Genomic DNA, 17646 nt, shown 5'->3' on the forward strand with positions numbered 1-17646 from the left:
CCTGGTTTTGTTTGGCTTCCACAGTTCGCTTAATACAAATCCAAAACGGAGCGGAACATCGGATTTCATTCTCAATTCGATTCTCTCCTGGTTTGTATGGCTTCTTTCTCACAGCTCCTGGTTTTGTTTGGCTTCCACAACTTGCTTGATACAAATCCGAGGCGGAGCGGAACATCGGATTTCATTCTTACGTTTGCGCAGGAGCAATCTGCATAGATTCTCCTGGTTTTGTGTGGCTTCTTTCCCACAGCTCCTGGTTTTGTTTGGCTTCCACAACTCGCTTAATACAAGCACAGATACTATACTTACAAAACCTGTGATACAAGTTCGAAACGGAGCGGAACATCGGATTTTATCGATATACTTTTGGACAGTTTGCATGGATTCTCTCCTGGTTTACGTGGCTTCTTTCCCACAACTCCTGGTTTTATTTGGCTTCCACAACTTGCTTAATAATATAAATCCGAAACGGAGCGGAACATCGGATTTCATTCTCTCCTGGTTTGTGCGGCTTTTTTCCCACAGCTCCTGGTTTTGTGCGGCTTCCACAACTTGATTATACAAATCCGAAGCGGAGCGGAACATCGGATTTCATTCTTACTTTTGTGCAGGAGCAGTTGAGTGTAAGCTACGGTACCAGAACGAGTATAGAATCAGAATCACGATAACAACATAAGATTTCGTATTTCAGGCAGGATTTTACTGGAGGTGTACGAGATTTCGAAGATTTCGACATTGTACCCGTATAACTGCTTTAGACTCTTTCACATTACACTCAGATTACTTACCTCATCCACGGCTGTTTCTGTTGTAGGCTCTGCAAAAGCAATAATACTAGCGCCATGGCAACTATGCGTCCTCACATCGTGCTCGTTAAATCACTGCACGTGAACAACGCATAGCGATTGGACAAAGCCGATTTTGAGCATATGTCATATTGTGCTTAAAGGCGTGGAGTATATTACAAAACAAGGTGGAGTATATGAGATTTATTACCCACCCAAAACAGCCTAAATAGAGTCTAAATGGATTTAGTTACATCAGACTGTCATACTCTATCTACTTGACCACAACATAATTTTTACAAGGTGTAATTCTTTGATCTGGCAACTTAAGACTTGTCAACATTGGCAGCATGAAGTAAGTATGAACTGTATTTTTGTATCCTATTTTTATAGTGGTTGTTACAGGAGTGCAAAAACTGTGATTGAGGAAATGGACATTTAGAATGCCGTACATCTTACGGTAAGAGTGAAGCGTACTTTGTATTTTTATTTTGTGATTGCTACAGGGGTGTGATAATTGTGATTGTTGACATTGAAGACATACACCATGGGTCACCTTGGCAGTAAGAAGTGAGAGTAAAGTGTTCCGTATTCTATTGTATTGGTAATTTTTTTTACAGTTGTGTTATTTTTGGATTTGGGGAGTTGCACATCTTGACTCTCCTTGGCAGCATGAAGTAAATGTGAAGTGTATTTTTATATTCTACTGACTGTTACAGGGACTTGATAACTGTGGTTGTTAAAGTGGGTACGTACACTGTTGTATATCTTGCTTTGGCGGTAAGACTGAATTATATTATTCTGCATTCTATTTTATTTGTGATTTTTGCAGAGGAATAATTTTTGGATTTGGAGAGTAGACTGTCATACAACTTGAGTCTCCTTAGCAACATGAAGTATGTGTTAGTAGCACTTTTGTATTCTAGGGTGATGTGATTGTTACAAGGGTGATGTAATTGTGATTGTTGAAATAGAGACGGCAGTGTATTTTAAAACTTATTGATGGATTGGAGATCATGCTACTTGGCCTCTTTACTGTACCATGTAAGGATGACTTACTGTTTATATTTTAATTTATTATGATCAGTAGGAGACTTCACAGTATCATCCTACGTAGTGTCGTTGGCTTTGATAAAGTCATTGCTGGATTGAAGATCATTCAACTTGTCCTTTTTAATGTACAAGTAAGAATGGATTCCATTTTGTATTCCAAGTCGTTTGTGACTTTTAGGAGACTTCACAGTATCATCCTATGTAGTGTCCTTGGCAGAGAGTTTTTGATAAAGTCATTGCTGAATTGGAGATAATACAACTTGACGCTTTAAACATAGACGTAAGAGTGAATTGCGTTTTGTATTCTAATATATTTGTGATTGTCAGGAGACTTAATATTGTTGGGTTTAAACTTGGCCTCTGTAACATACATGTAAGCGTAAATTACATTTTGTATTCTAAATTATTTGTGACTGTTGTGAGGCTTTGTACTTTCTTCTTGGTAACCTTGTGGGAGTATATTTGAGTAAATTGTTGGATTTTTCTAGTTGGCCTCCCGGAATTAAGCAAGTATAAACTATATTTTTGTATTCTATTTTGATAGTGATTGTTATTTAGTAGTGATTGTTACAGGGGTGTGAAAACTGTGATTGAGGAATTGGAGATTTGTAATGCTGTACATCTTGGGGTAAGAGTGAAGCATATTTTGTATAGTATTTTATTTTGTGATTGCTACAAGGATGTGATGATGTGATTGTCGACATGGAAGACATACACCATTGTACATCTTGGGTCACCTTGGCAATAAGAAGTGAGAGTAAAATGTATTGTATATTCTATTTTATTGGTAATTTTTACAGGGGTGTAATTTTTGAATTGGAGAGTTAAACTATTGCACACCTTGAGTCTCCTCTGTAGCATGAAGTAAAAGTTAAGTGTGTTTTTATATCTGTTTGTTATAGGGACTTGTTAGCTAACTGTGTTTGTTAAAGTGGACACGTACACTGCTTTGCCTTGGAAGCATGAAGTAAGAGTGAAGTCTACTCTATTCTATTTGTGATTTTTGCAGAGCAGTATTTTTGGTTTGGAGAGCATCTTGAGTCTCCTTGGCAGTATGAAGTATGTGTTAGCAGCATTTTTGTGTTCTGTTTTATTAGTGATTGTTACAAGGGCGAGGTAACTGCTGAAGTTGGAGACGGCAGTGTATTTAAAAAAAACAACTTATTGATGGATTGGAGATCATACATGCTACTTGGTCCTCTTTAATGTACATGTAAGGATGAATTACCGTTTGTATTTTAATTTGTATTTTAATTTATTATGATTAGTAGGAGACTTCACAGTATCATCCTACGTAGTGTCATTGGCTTTGATAAAGTCATTGCTGGATTGAAGATCACTATTGTCCTTTAATGTACAAGTAAGAATGGATTCCATTTTGTATTCTAGTCATTTGTGTCTTTTAGGAGACTTCACGGTATCGTACTACTTGGTGTCTTTGTCAGAGAATTTTTTAGTAACTCGTTGGATTTTCTACTTGGCCTCCTTTGTCAATTAAGAGTGAATCCGATTTTGTATTCACAATTATTAGAAGACTGCTACTGTGTTACCTGGTCTGTTGGCCTTTTCCAGAACACTTAGCTTGAGTAAACAATAATCATTACGAATTATATAATGCTTGTACGGCTGCTCTATTTGACAGTTTTAAAATGGTTCTGTCATAAATCATGTAATGATAAGTCAGTTGATTTATCTTTATTGGTCAAGTAGTGGTCTATCTAACTAATGTAGTCCATACAATTGCAAATTATATTCATATGGTAATTACATGTCATTTAGCCAAGCCTATGTTGCCACCATTATTTTAATCAAGATTCATAATTCATTAATTAAATAACTCATACACAACAGCTAATAATGTTGAATGTCAGTGTGGTGTAACAAAAATGGGCGACTGCTTTATTAGAGTACTTCAAAGTAATTGTGCAACTGTTACAGTATTATCTCGGATAGTGACCTGGACGTTTATTTCTTTCGAGCAACTTTCACCCAGACCTAGTGGCCTGAGTCAGTTGATTTATCTTTATTGGTCAAGTAGTGGTCTATCTAACTAATGTAGTCCATACAATTGCAAATTATATTCATATGGTAATTACATGTCATTTAGCCAAGCCTATGTTGCCACCATTATTTTAATCAAGATTCATAATTCATTAATTAAATAACTCATACACAACAGCTAATAATGTTGAACGTCAGTGTGGTGTAACAAAAATGGGCGACTGCTTTATTAGAGTACTTCAAAGTAATTGTGCAACTGTTACAGTATTATCTCGGATAGTGACCTGGACATTTATTTCTTTCGAGCAACTTTCACCCAGACCTAGTGGCCTGGGTGAAAAGCTACTTCAGTTAAATAAACATGTAAGCAACTTTATACCCAGGCCATTATTTGAGACCAGGCCACTATTCAAGGCAATACAGTAACTACATTCACACCGTTACTGGTGACAGGCATGACACTTCTGACTTCTAAAATGTGATTTGTTATGAAAGTAAGTTTACGGTGTATATGTCACTGTGCTAAGTATTTCTGCTAACCAGTGTTTTGTATTACAGTACTGAAATGTACTCACTCTAATAGAGCATTCACCAAATTCACAAAATTGTTATGTAATTAATTTTGCTTGTCTTTAGCAAGAATTTTCCTACAATGTACCATGTATCTGGTAAACTCTGTGCAGTTATGCTCTGGTGACATGTTGGTATCATTGCTGAAAGGAACCAGCTTAAACATGGCAGCCACAACATTGCACGGCTAATTTTAGCTGGTTTTATGCTTTGTCACTGAAGTATTAATTTCAGTATCTTTGTATTGAGCACCTGAATGTCCTGAATCAAAAGCTTATTAGTTCATGTCCACTTGTTATATAATATAATTTTTATGTGCATTTACTTTCAACACACTTTTAACAAAACAGTATTTTACACAAACTAGTTTTTGCTCATGCAGCCAGTCACAGTGTGAAGCTCTGAACAAGAGACAACCCAAGCTGAAACACTTTAGCTAACCTGGGATTGTATGGATGGTATATGAGAGTAGTACAGTAATACATTTCAGCTTTGTATGAAATTTGCTGCATGGTAAATATTCATGCATGATTTTAGAGGTAATCGGTCTTGCACTATATACAATGGTGGTGGCTAATCAGTTCATGCCTCAGGTTGCTGTACACACACCTCACTGGCAGGATTCATATATGGTAACAGTCTTTTTCTCTTATGGGCAAACTCCTTCACGTTCACCCATGTGATATACTGTACATGAAGCTAAATTTAACTTTTTTTCAGTTTCATTGATTTCACATGAACATATGGCCATTTATAGCACCATAGACAATGTATGCGTTCCTAATAGATTGGAAAAGCCCATATTATTTACATAGTGATGTCATGGGCCTCGGTGCACATAAACTTTATGGTCTCAACAGGTGGAAGATTTCGCTGTTCTTGTAACCAGCAAATTAGTGTTTGTTGTTTACAACTGGATTAGTTACCGAGGCTGGACTGGGTAGGGATGCTGGAGAGTAGTAAACAAGTGTAAGAAAATTCAGGTTCAAAGGTGAAATATTGTTTCAAAATGGTTGTACAAATTCCTGAAGAAACAGAAAGTGTAGTGTTGTATCTTTGCTGCTGTTTACAACATTTGTAGCAGGTAGAGTGTAGTAGGCTAGCTAGATATTCACTACTTCACTGTACATTTCCACTGTTTCGATAAAACTTTCAGAATACAGGCACTACTTTGTGCAATTGTTTAGCTCAAGCTGAGCAGTACTGTAGCATAAAATCTATTTCAATATATCACACATTTCTTTGGTTGTGTAAATGCAGCAACAAGAAGATGGCTAATAGTACTGTTGCTGAATTATTAGCTGGAGAGTACCTGCCATTGTCACTTGCGCAACAATATTTCTCCCAATGTCCACAAACATGCTGTGTTCTTGTTTAGTACACAACACAACGCAATAAACAATGTAAAAGGAATATCCATGCCTTCAAACTGGTCTTGAGAGAAAGCCAAACAACCACTCTGTACATTTCCTAATGTATTGGCACACTGAAACTAGGATATTCATAGGAAAACAATTTAACGTGCGTTTCCAATCCATTAGGAACGCATACATTATCTATGATAGCACACATGCATGGACAAATACTACAAATTTCATGTGAAATTTCCCTGTAGCTACCTTTGAGTTGGACACATCAACATGATACAATGCAAAGTACCAATGAATCATGGATGGTGTGTTTCAGTAGATACTAATTTGCTACGTACCATGAATTCTTCCATACACAACAAGTTGCTAGTATTAAATGCGTTTGATGTACAAATTCTATTTAATGAACATCACGGATATACTTTTAATAATTCGTAAACAACATCAAGCTACTTTTAGGTATCTAAGCTAAAGTGGCCACTATTAGACTCACATAGACAGTAGTGTGACGGAAGTATCAGCGTGTAAACTCATGACACCCACAGCCGGGCCCACAGCACGCCCCGAGAACTGCGCTCACAATGAATTCTATACAACTCACCCTTTTGCTTTTCAGGTGAAACAGCCCTATTAAGGCACTGGCAGACTGATATCTTTCAACTGTCTGGTCACACAATTGTCACATGCGCTTTGTGTAAATATAACACGCGCTTTGTGTAAATATGACACAATACGCATGTTAGTATAACACAACTACCAGGTGTGTGAGCCCACCAACTACGTGTGAACATGCGTTGTGTGGTATTCACACAGCTGGCGTGTAGTATACACACGGCTGTTTTTACAGTGTACTGTAAGCTACTTAAACTTCAAAGGGAAGTTATATAACCTAACATCAAATATTACCACACCATATTGGTGCTCATGTGATGATTTAGTAGCATCACCGTGTGCAGGAAAAACAATATTAAAGAACAAACAATAATATACTGATGGATGATAGCTTATTGCATACTGTCAACACAAAGGAAAACCATCTCTGCTAGTTTTTTATGAGTTAATTTACTTTGTTTCATTGTATATGTAGCTAGCCACACACGACATTCTTTTCAGTGGAACTCATTTCTAGCTATACATACATAAATAGGACTCCTGCTAGGGTAAGACATTCTAGTACAATGGAAGTAGCCTATATTATGCAGTACATAGTTTGCTTGGTTGGCTGGTGCCTGAGCTAGGTGCTTGGCAAAGAAGCCATAGCTATGTACGCAGAAAACTAGCTAGCTACGTCTTTTCTGTACACGTAGCTGTATGTAAATAGAACAATAATAATGGATACAGGTAACTTACTAAACCCAAGATGTCCAGAGCCGGCAACCGCGAGTCGGAAAATCAAGTTACAACTGAACAACTGACAACGCACGGCTACGTGGTCCGTCTGCTGAATACTTTGGCGTCCGAGAACAGTGCAACCCTTGACTTCACAGCCGGATACAGTGGCTATCCACTAAAACGTAACATAAACAAGTCTAGAGAATACTCAAAAATAAATTCACGTGAGACTGACCATCGAGATACTCTAATTAATAGATCAGTTATTGAACGCTAAGTCTAATAATGTGCAGTCTTAAACTTACATCCGGTCTACAGCATCACCTTAGAGCCTCTATCGTTTGTAAATCTCCGACCAAAAATTTAAAACACAAGTTGTCCGGCCGGACCATCAAGACACACGATAGTGTGTCGTGCGGCCCAAGAAGCCGGCGCGCCACACCGTGAGTATATTGACAGGAAGAACGAAAACGTCATTTTCACACCTTTGTATCTCGGTGATCACTTATCTGATTGGAACCAAATTTGCTACACAGTTGCCCGCCAGCCAAGGGAGTCTACATTCCAAATTTGAAGGAAATCGCTCCAGCCATTTCCGAGATACGAGCTGCCAAAGTTTCGTTTTTTTTCTTCGTTTTTTTTCTTCTTCTTCTTCGTCTTTTCGCACACTTGCAAAAATTGCTATAACAAGCAAACGCGTACTCCGATCGCCTTGAAATTTGGCACACAGAAAGGGAGTCCAAAGGCGAATCCTAGCATCAACTTTGGTACAAATCCGATGAATGGTTCAGGAGTTATGACCGATTATTCGCGTAAAACAAGATCGATTTGTTGTCACGCCTACAGGGTAAACCGCTTCATGGAATGAGTTGAAAATTGCTATGTAGATGGAGTAACCATCGTAGGAGTGCCTTTTGGTGGTTTGAAAGGAATCGAGATAAAGACCACGGAGATATGACACAATACCCAACCTGTGTCACAATTACGCGATAGATTTTTATGAATAAAAAAGTATTAGTTTTCACGCCTACTAGGCAAACCGCTTAGAGCAATGAGCTGAAGATCGGTGTATAGCTGGAATAATCTTCATAGAAAGTCCTTGCAGTAGTACAGAAGAATTGGATTACAAACCACTGAGTTATGATTCTATAGCCAACTCCGTGTAGCAAATGCGATATCGAGATACTCTAATAGAACAGTCACCCTAATAGAGCATTCGGCTAATTTATTTACTCCATTATAGAATTTTATTACATCACAAGTTATTCTGTAGGGAGTTCAGCTGCAAACAGTTAATCTTATAGACAGTTCAGCAAGAAGACAGTCGCCATGTGGAGAGTTAAGCAAATATATCACTATAGAGATTCATAACATTACAAGTCACCCTGAAGAAAGTTCAGCTATAAACAAGTCATGCACTGTGTAGAGAATTCAGCTACAATTAAGTCACTCTCTAGAGAATTCAGTTACACAGAATTCAGCTACACACAAGTCACTGTGGAGAGAGTTCAGCTACAAACAAATTACCCTTTACTTTAGAGTGATCAGCTACAAACAAAACACTTTGCAGAGTGTTCAGCTGCAACAAATCAACCTTTAGAGGAATCAGCAATGAACAAATCAACACAAATCTACCTGTAGAGAGATCAGCTAGAAACAAATCACCCTGAAGAGAGTTCAGCTACAAAAAATCACCCTGTAGAGACATCAGCTAGAAACTAGACACAATGTAAGGAGTTCAGCTACAAGCAATCACCCTGTAGAGAGTTCAGCTAAAACAAATCAACCTACAGAGAGATCAGCTACAAACAAATCACCTTATAGAGAGTTCAGCTACAAACAGGTTACCTGTAGAGAGATCGGCTTCAAACAAATCAACCTGCAGAGAGATCAGCTACACACAAATCAACTTGTAGAGAGATCAGCTACAAACAAATCACCCTGTAGAGAGGTCAGCTAGAAACTACACACAATGTAAGGAGTTCAGCTACAATCAAATCACCCTGTAGAGAGATCAGCTACAAACTAGACACAAAGTAGGGAGTTCAGCTACAAGTAAATTACCCTGTAGAGAGTTCATCTACAAACAAATCAACCTGTAGAGCAATCAGCTAGAAACAAATCACCATGAAGAGAGGTCAGCTACAAAAAATCACCCTGTAGAGAGATCAGTTAGAAACAAATCACCCTGAAGAGAGGTCAGCTACAAAAAAATCACCCTGTAGAGAGATCAGCTACAAACAAATTGCCCTGTAGAGAGATCAGCTACAAGCAAAACACCCTGTAGAGAGTTCAGCAACAAAGAAACCACCATGTAGAGAGTTCAGCTACAAACAAATTACCCTGTAGAGAGATCGGCTACAAACAAATCAGCCTGTAGAGAGTTCAGCTAAAACAAATCAACCTGCAGAGAGATCAACTACAAACAAATCACCTTATAGAGAGTTCAGCTACAAACAAATTACCCTATAGAGAGATCGGCTACAAACAAATCAACCTGCAGAGAGATCAGCTACACACAAATCAACTTGTAGAGAGCTCAGCTACAAACAAATCACCCTGTAGAGAGATCAGCTAGAAACTACACACAATGTAAGGAGTTCAGCTACAAACAAATCACCCTGTAGAGAGATCAGCTACAAACTAGACACAAAGTAAGGAGTTCAGCTACAAGTAAATTACCCTGTAGAGTGTTCATCTACAAACAAATCAACCTGTAGAGCAATCAGCTAGAAACAAATCACCATGAAGAGAGGTCAGCTACAAAAATCACCCTGTAGAGAGATCAGTTAGAAACAAATCACCCTGAAGAGAAGTCAGCTACAAAAAAAATCACCCTATAGAGAGATCAGCTAGAAACTAGACACAATGTAAGGAGTTCAGCTACAAGCAAATCACCGTGTAGAGAATTCAGCTACAAACAAACCAACCTGTAGAGCGATCAGCTAGAAACAAATCACCCTGAAGAGAGGTCAGCTACAAAAAATCACCCTGTAGAGATATCAGCTAGAAACAAATCACCCTGAAGAGAGGTCAGCTACAAAAAAATCACCCTGTAGAGAGACCAGCTAGATACAAATCACCCTGAAGAGAGGTCAGCTACAAACAAAACACTTTGCAGAGAATTCAACTACAAACAAATCAGCTTGTAGAGAGATCAGTTACACACAAATCAACCTGTAGAGAAATAAGCTAGAAACAAATCACCCTGTAGAGAGTAGCTACAAGCAAAACACCCTGTAGAGAGTTCAGCAACAAAGAAACCACCATGTAGAGAGTTCAGCTGCAAACAAATCACCTTATAGAGAGTTCAGCTACAAACAAATCACTCTGTAGAGAGATCAGCTAGAAACTAGACACAATGTAAGGAGTTCAGCTACAAGCAAATCACCCTTTAGTGAGTTCAGCTACAAACAAATCAACCTGCAGTCAGATCACCTACAAAAAAGCACCTTGTACAGAGTTCAGCTACAAACAAATTACCCTGTAGAGAGATCGGCTACAAACAAATCAACCAGTAGAAAGATCAGCTACACACAAATCAACTTGTAGAGAGATCAGCTACAAACAAATCACCCTGTAGAGAGATCAGCTAGAAACTAGTCACAATGTAAGGAGTTCAGCTACAAGTAAATCACCCTGTAGAGAGTTCAGCTAAAACAGATCAACCTGCAGAGAGATCAGCTACAAATAAATCACTTTACAGACAGTTCAGCTACAAACAAATTACCTTGTAGAGAGATCGGCTGCAAATTAATCAACCTGCAGAGAGATCAGCTACACACAAATCAACTTGTAGAGAGATCAGCTACAAACAAATCACCCTGTAGAGAGATCAGCTAGAAACTAGATACAATGCAAGGAGTTCAGCTACAAGCAAAATCACCCTTTAGTGAGTTCAGCTACAAAATAATCAACCTGCAGTGAGATCACCCACAAAAACGCACTTGTACAGAGTTCAGTTACAAACAAATCACCCTGTAGAGAGATCAGGTAGAAGAATTCACCTTGTAGAGAGTTTAGCAACAAAGAAACCACCATGTAGAGAGTTCAGCTGCAAACAAATCACCCAGTAGAAAGATCAGCTAGAAGAAGTTACCTTGTAGAGAGTTCAGTTACAAAGAAACCATCGTATAGAGAGTTCAGCTACAAAGAAATTACCCCGTAGAGAGTTCAGCTAGAAGAAGTCACCTTGTAAAGAGTTCAGCTACAAAGAAGCCATCATGTACAGAGTTCAGCTACAAAGAAACCACCTGTACAGAATTCAATTACAAACAAATTACCCTGTATAGAGATCAGCTAGAAGAAGTTACCTTGTAGATAGTTCAGCTACAACAATTCACCCTGTAGAAAGATCAGCTAGAAGAAGTCACCTTGTAGAGTGTTCAGTTACAAAGAAACCATCATGTAGAGAGTTCAGCTGCAAACAAATCACTCTGTAGAGAGTTCAGCTACAAAGAAACCGCCATGTGGAGAGTTCAGCCTCATACAAACCACCTTGTAGAGAATTCAACTACAACAAATCACCCTGTAGAGAAGAAGTTACCTTGTAGAGAGTTCAGCTACAAAGAAACCATCATGTAGGGAGTTCAGCTACAAGAAACCACCATGTAGAGAGTTTAGCTGCAAACAAATCACCTGTAGAGAGTTCAGCTAGAAACAAATCACACCGTAGAGAGATCAGCTGGATGAAGTCACCTTGTAGAGAGTTCAGCTACAAAGAAACCATCATGTAGACAGTTCAGCTGCAAACAAATCACCCTGCAGAGAGTTCAGCTACAAAAAAATCACCCTGTAGAGAGTTCAGCTAGACGAAGTCACCTTATAGAGGGTTCAGCTACAAAGAAACCATCATGTAGAGAGTTCGGCTACAAAGACACCACCATGTAGAGAGTTTAGCTGCAAACAAATCACCTGTAGAGAGTTCAGCTAGAAACAAAATACCCTGTAGAGAGACCAGCTAGAAGAGGTTACCTTGTAGAGAGTTCAGCTACAAAGAAACCATCCTGTATATAGTTCAGCTACATTTCAAGTCACCCAGTAGAGAGATCAGCTGCAAAAAAATATCCTGTGGGGAATAATGGGCATGTAATAAATATATGTATATAATTTGTATAATTACTAATAAAATCAAAAATAATTGAAGTACTAAAATTCTTCTTGAAGTTCTTTTCTTCTTCCTGTAGTAAAGAATAAAACACATGGGTTAAAAAAGCCCCAAAGCCAGGCATAGGCCGGCTTTGCAGTATACAAATACAAAAAGAAGTGATATCTAATCAAAAACAGCCAAGCTGTAAAAAAAGGTGCGGCCCCCAAAAAGGCCATGGTGAAAAAAGATGTGAAATCCAAGGTGGCGGCCAAGAAATGGCTGTGATGGTAGGTTAATGGTTACATTTTAATAACAACAATTCAGGTGAATTTGGTGCCAAGACCAAGCGGCACAAAATTCACCTGAAATGTCGTTATTAAAATGTAACCATTAACCTACCATCACAGCCATTTCTTGGCCGCCACCTTGGATTTCACATCTTTTTTCACCATGGCCTTTTTGGGGGCTGCACCTTTTTTTACAGCTTGGCTGTTTTTGATTAGATTTTATTAGCCTGGGCACTCGCCTATTTTACGATTGTGCGGGCGCCGCCAGAATATTTTAAGCCTGGAGCATTAAAATGTTTTGTGCGTCGACAGCTTATGCCACTGAGGATCTAGACTATAATATCTAAAACATGTCTCTGAATTAGGTCTGTGCCTATTATGCTTTCAAATTTGCCTATTATGCTTTCAAACTTGCCTAGCTATTAGCTATTCTTTCCAGAATTTCTTACCCATTATTCCCAATTATTCAAGATCTATTATTCTTACATATAATTCTTGCTGTTTATAATATTTATAATACAACCAACTAAAAAAAATTAGGACGTTAAAACTGTCATTGAAGAAATTCATCCACTTGAGTCCTCCAGGATATCTCCAACCAAGTTGGATAATTATTATTTCTTGTAATAGCTATGCCAGACAGCTTCCAATTACTCTAGAAATATTCTAGCAAAATTACCCACCCATTATTCTTCAAAATTATATACCTATATAACAAATGTTAGTAGCTACAGCTAAATTGGCTGCTCTACTAAATCTGGTCTATTCTTTTCTCCATGAAGATGTAGAACACTTTTTTCTTAGCTAATGCTTAAAGGTCTGTGAGTACATCTGCCCACACAATGTAGGGGTGGATATAGTATTTCAGAAGGGGGGAGGCTAACAGGGCAAAGCTAAAATCGATAATCACTCAGATCACTCAGATCACTCCTCATAACTCAGTCACTTCAATCACTCAGATCACTCCAATTACTCTGATCACTCCAATCACCATGGGTTCAGTTCAATCTAATCACTCCAATCACTGAGATTGAGTCACTCCAATTGCTCAATCATTCAGATTGATATTGCTCCAATCACTCCAAGCACTTAGATCACTCCACACACAGATCACTTCAAGCTCAGATCACTTCAAACACTGATCATTCTAATCACTCCAAAATTAAACACTTACTGTAGATCACTCCAATCACTCAGATGTAAAATGCACATTGTTTGTGTTATGGAAACTCCCTCTAGGGGGTATGGGTTCATCTATAGGTAGGATCAACATAACATAAGTAGCTAACTAAAGTCCACCATCACTTTAAATACAATCAGCATTTTGGTGATGTGAGGGCATAGATACAGGGAAGACATACTTTAGTGTGGGAAGCACAGCAGCTGTAAAGCATGCTAGCTTGGTCTGAAGAATGCCACCCTCCTCCCCCCAGGAAATTTTTGAACTTAGACAATCTCTGAAATGATTTCAATCATTATTATATACATAATAGTATTGCATAATTGTACAGGAATCATGTGTGATTATATATTATAATGCACATGTGTAATTATAAATCATTACAAAACTCAATGCATGTGGGATCATTAACTATGTTCTGATCCATAGTTTAATCACTGAAAGGTAAAAGGAAAATTTAAAACTTTCCACTTTAGTATTAATTAATTAAATTAGGCCCTTTGTAAAAGGGGCAACAGGAGTCGAACAATCATCTGGAATTATCAACTGAATGTGATGAAGATTTAATACAGCATTAATTGCTATTTAGATTTATTTCTTCTGCTCTGCAGGGTGGGTAGATCAAGATCAGTCAACATTGTGGAAACACTGAAGAAGCCTATATAATAGATTCTTGTGGCATATTATTATATACACCTTCTAATCAATTGATGTCAACTTGCGTGTGTCCAGACTGTGGTTGAGTCTCCATAGTCGAATAAACCATTGTTTTGTAAATACATTCAACTGTGGGAAGGAATTAACAAAGATTTCGATATAAGAATGCATTAATTCTAGTGGTTTTACTAGCAACTTGTTTGTTCCAGTTAAGATGTTGATCAATGACTACACTTAGCATGAGTAACCCCTTGGGTTGTAAAGTTGTCAATGTGGTAAGTGAATGGTATGATGTTTATCTTGTTTGCTATACATGGGAAAATAAGAATTCACTTTTTGGATTAAGAGTAATTAGCCACTTGTGTGACCACTGTTTTAAGGAGTCAAGATCATTTTGTAAGTGATGACAGTCCTCCACAGAGTAGATATTTGAGTACATTATAGAACTTAAGGTTATTGATGTACTGTAAATAAAAAAATGTGTAATGGAGTCAGAATAGTCATGTGCTATATGAGCATGAGTAAGCATGTTTATCACCGCAATGACTCCTTCATAATTAATTCTATAACTGTGTCTGGATTTGCGAACTGGTACCTTTTCCACACATTTTACATATCAGCAAACAAAATGATGTAACACTTGACTCCTTACACTGATTATAGTGATTAACTTGTTCGTAGTATCAAAGTGCAACCAGATAATGTAGCTACAAAATTTCAGGTAATTATTTGCAAATATCAAAAAGTTATGAAGCTTTAAAGTCCAAAAAGGGGTCAAATTTTGTGTGTGAAAAAGGTACCTTTTTGCAAATCTGGTCACAATTATTATCTATATTCAGTAGTTGCATTGTGCTCAAGAAGTAGACAAACTGCCAGGTATTTCATTTCTTATTCCAGCTCCTGCATTTATTTCCCACATCCTATTAAGCTGTACTGTAAGGCGTACAATATATACTTGTACATTAACCTACCCGCATGCTAGGTCACTTCAAGAACAAATTGTGTGATTAGTCTATTACTTTACACACATGTAGTTTAGAGTACAATATCCATGGCAAACAATAAACAACTCATACATGTGCATGACCATATGTTTAAATAAATTAAGTCACATAAACTCAGTCAGTTTCTCATCCATCAATACTTAAAATATTGTGCAAGGTTCTAGCCAATTATTTCTTTAGACTAGTTAGTTGAATTTGTACCCGTAATGCTACTTTTAAGTCTGCTTTAGCCATGCATTTATTAACTTTGACGGCAGCTTCTTACAGTTGCACTCAACAATCAATGGAACAAACAATGACATAGGCAGAGATGCAAAATTAATAGGTCTAGATGAACAGAAATTTGGCTTTATTAAAGCAGATAACAGTGCAGATTGATGAGTATTTTCAAGATAAGCTTGTTATTTTGAATGGGTGTTGTTACACAGAGCAATCCAATGCATATGGACCTGTGACAAGCAGAAATGTGTTCTTTGGACAATAAAATGCACTAAAGTGTTCAAGGAATTATTCATCTTACAAGTACTTGCGATTGAATGTAAAAAGTTCCACTTTAATTACCCCATACAGACACAGATTCCATCTGGATGCATGCCCCAGGACTCTGAGACAGTACTTTGGGTGGCCATTTTCACTTTAAAAATTAAGCAGCTACTAACTGTTGTGATTGCTCTATTAGAATGATTAAGAGCACATTGATCTTTTGTTACAAGAATTGACCACCAAAACTGGTGGACCATGGCCTTGTGGCTCCTTTTCCTATTTTCACTACCTGTGCAAAACATGATAAAAGGACACTGTATGTAAGTCTGTAAAAACGTGTGTAATCTATAGATCTACTACACCTATAAAGTAATAAACTAATGTAATAGAACGATCACATTGACAGATAAAACTTTGAAGCTGTATCTCTTAGTCATGAATCAATAATTTCACAAACTCATAGGCCACATACACAGCAGCATTAGGGTATTATGGCTATACCTGCATTACTGAGTTGTTATTTGTTTAGGCAGTTGTACAAGATACATTATTATCATTGTTAATTTTCATACAGAAAACCAGGTATGTAAAATGTGAGGTTATTGGAGTTGGTCCTGCAATATAGAGTACTCCAGCTGAGACAAAGTGACTATATATAATTATATCTAATCCAAAACAGCCAAGCTGTAAAAAAAGAGTGCGGCCCTGAGAAAGGCTATGGTGAAAAAAGATGTGAAATCCAAGGTGGCGGCCAAGAAATGGCTGTGATGGTAGGTTAATGGTAATAATTTTAATAACGACAAGTCAGGTGAATTTTGTGCCAAGACCAAGCGGCACCAAATTCACCTGAATTGTTGTTATTAAATTTTTTACCATTAACCTACCATCACAGCCATTTCTTGGCCGCCACCTTGGATTTCACATCTTTTTTCACCATAGCCTTTCTCAGGGCCGCACTCTTTTTTTACAGCTTGGCTGTTTTGGATTAGATTTCACTTCTTTTTGTATTTGTATACCCCAAAGCCGGCCATAAACGGCTTTCGGGCTTTTTAACCTGTCAATTTTTCTTTACTACAGGAAGAAGAAAAGATGAAGCAGGATGATTTCTTTGTAGCTAACCTCTCTGCAAGGTGGTCCTTCTAGCTGATCTCTCTACCGGATGAATTGTTTGTAGCTGAACTCTCTACAGGGTGATTTGTTTGTAGCTGAATTCTCTACAGGGCAATTTGTTTGCAGCTGAACTCTCTACATGGTAGTTTCTTTGTAGCTGAACTCTCTACAATGTAACTTCTTCTAGTTGAACTCTCTACAGGGTGACTTGTTTGTAGCTTATCTCTATACAGTGTAACTTGTTTCTAGCTGAACTCTCTACAGGGTGATTTGTTTGTAGCTGAACTCTCTACAATGTAACTTCTTCTAGCTGAACTCTCTACAGGGTGACTTGTTTGTGGTTGAACCCTCTACAGGGTGATTTGTTTGTAGCTGAACTCTCTACAAGGTAACTTCTTCTAGCTGATCTTTCTACAGGGTGATTTGTTTGTCTCTATACAGGGAAATTTGTTTGTTTGCAGCTGAACTCTCTACATGGTAGTTTCTTTGTAGCTGAACTCTCTACAATGTAACTTCTTCTAGCTGAACTCTCTACAGGGTGACTTGTTTCTAGCTGAACTCTCTACAGTGTGATTTGTTTGTAGCTGAACTCTCTACAAGGTAACTTCTTCTATCTGATCTTTCTACAGGGTGATTTGTTTGTAGCTGAATTCTCTACAGGACAATTTGTTTGCAGTTGAACTCTGTACATGGTAGTTTCTTTGTAGCTGAACTCTCTACAATGT

General features: G+C 37.8%; 1 long non-coding RNA gene across 7 annotated transcripts; it reads left to right on the forward strand.

Moving 5' to 3' along the window:
- The first annotated feature begins 875 nt into the window (after positions 1 to 875).
- Positions 876 to 3507, forward strand: LOC136263602 (uncharacterized). 7 transcript variants are annotated; one of them, XR_010704717.1, is made up of 15 exons: positions 876 to 1140; positions 1191 to 1245; positions 1292 to 1355; positions 1406 to 1565; positions 1618 to 1681; positions 1732 to 1829; positions 1876 to 1969; positions 2017 to 2118; positions 2412 to 2466; positions 2518 to 2589; positions 2639 to 2805; positions 2848 to 2897; positions 2949 to 3051; positions 3107 to 3198; positions 3245 to 3507. It is a non-coding gene; the product is annotated as an uncharacterized lncRNA (long non-coding RNA). The 7 variants fall into 7 exon arrangements; XR_010704718.1 differs by having other exon boundaries at positions 2639 to 2708; XR_010704719.1 differs by having other exon boundaries at positions 2639 to 2708; positions 2853 to 2897.
- Positions 3508 to 17646: the final 14139 nt, after the last annotated feature.

Source organism: Dysidea avara, chromosome 8, assembly GCF_963678975.1.
Source record: "Dysidea avara chromosome 8, odDysAvar1.4, whole genome shotgun sequence".
NCBI classification, from domain to species: Eukaryota; Metazoa; Porifera; class Demospongiae; order Dictyoceratida; family Dysideidae; genus Dysidea; species Dysidea avara.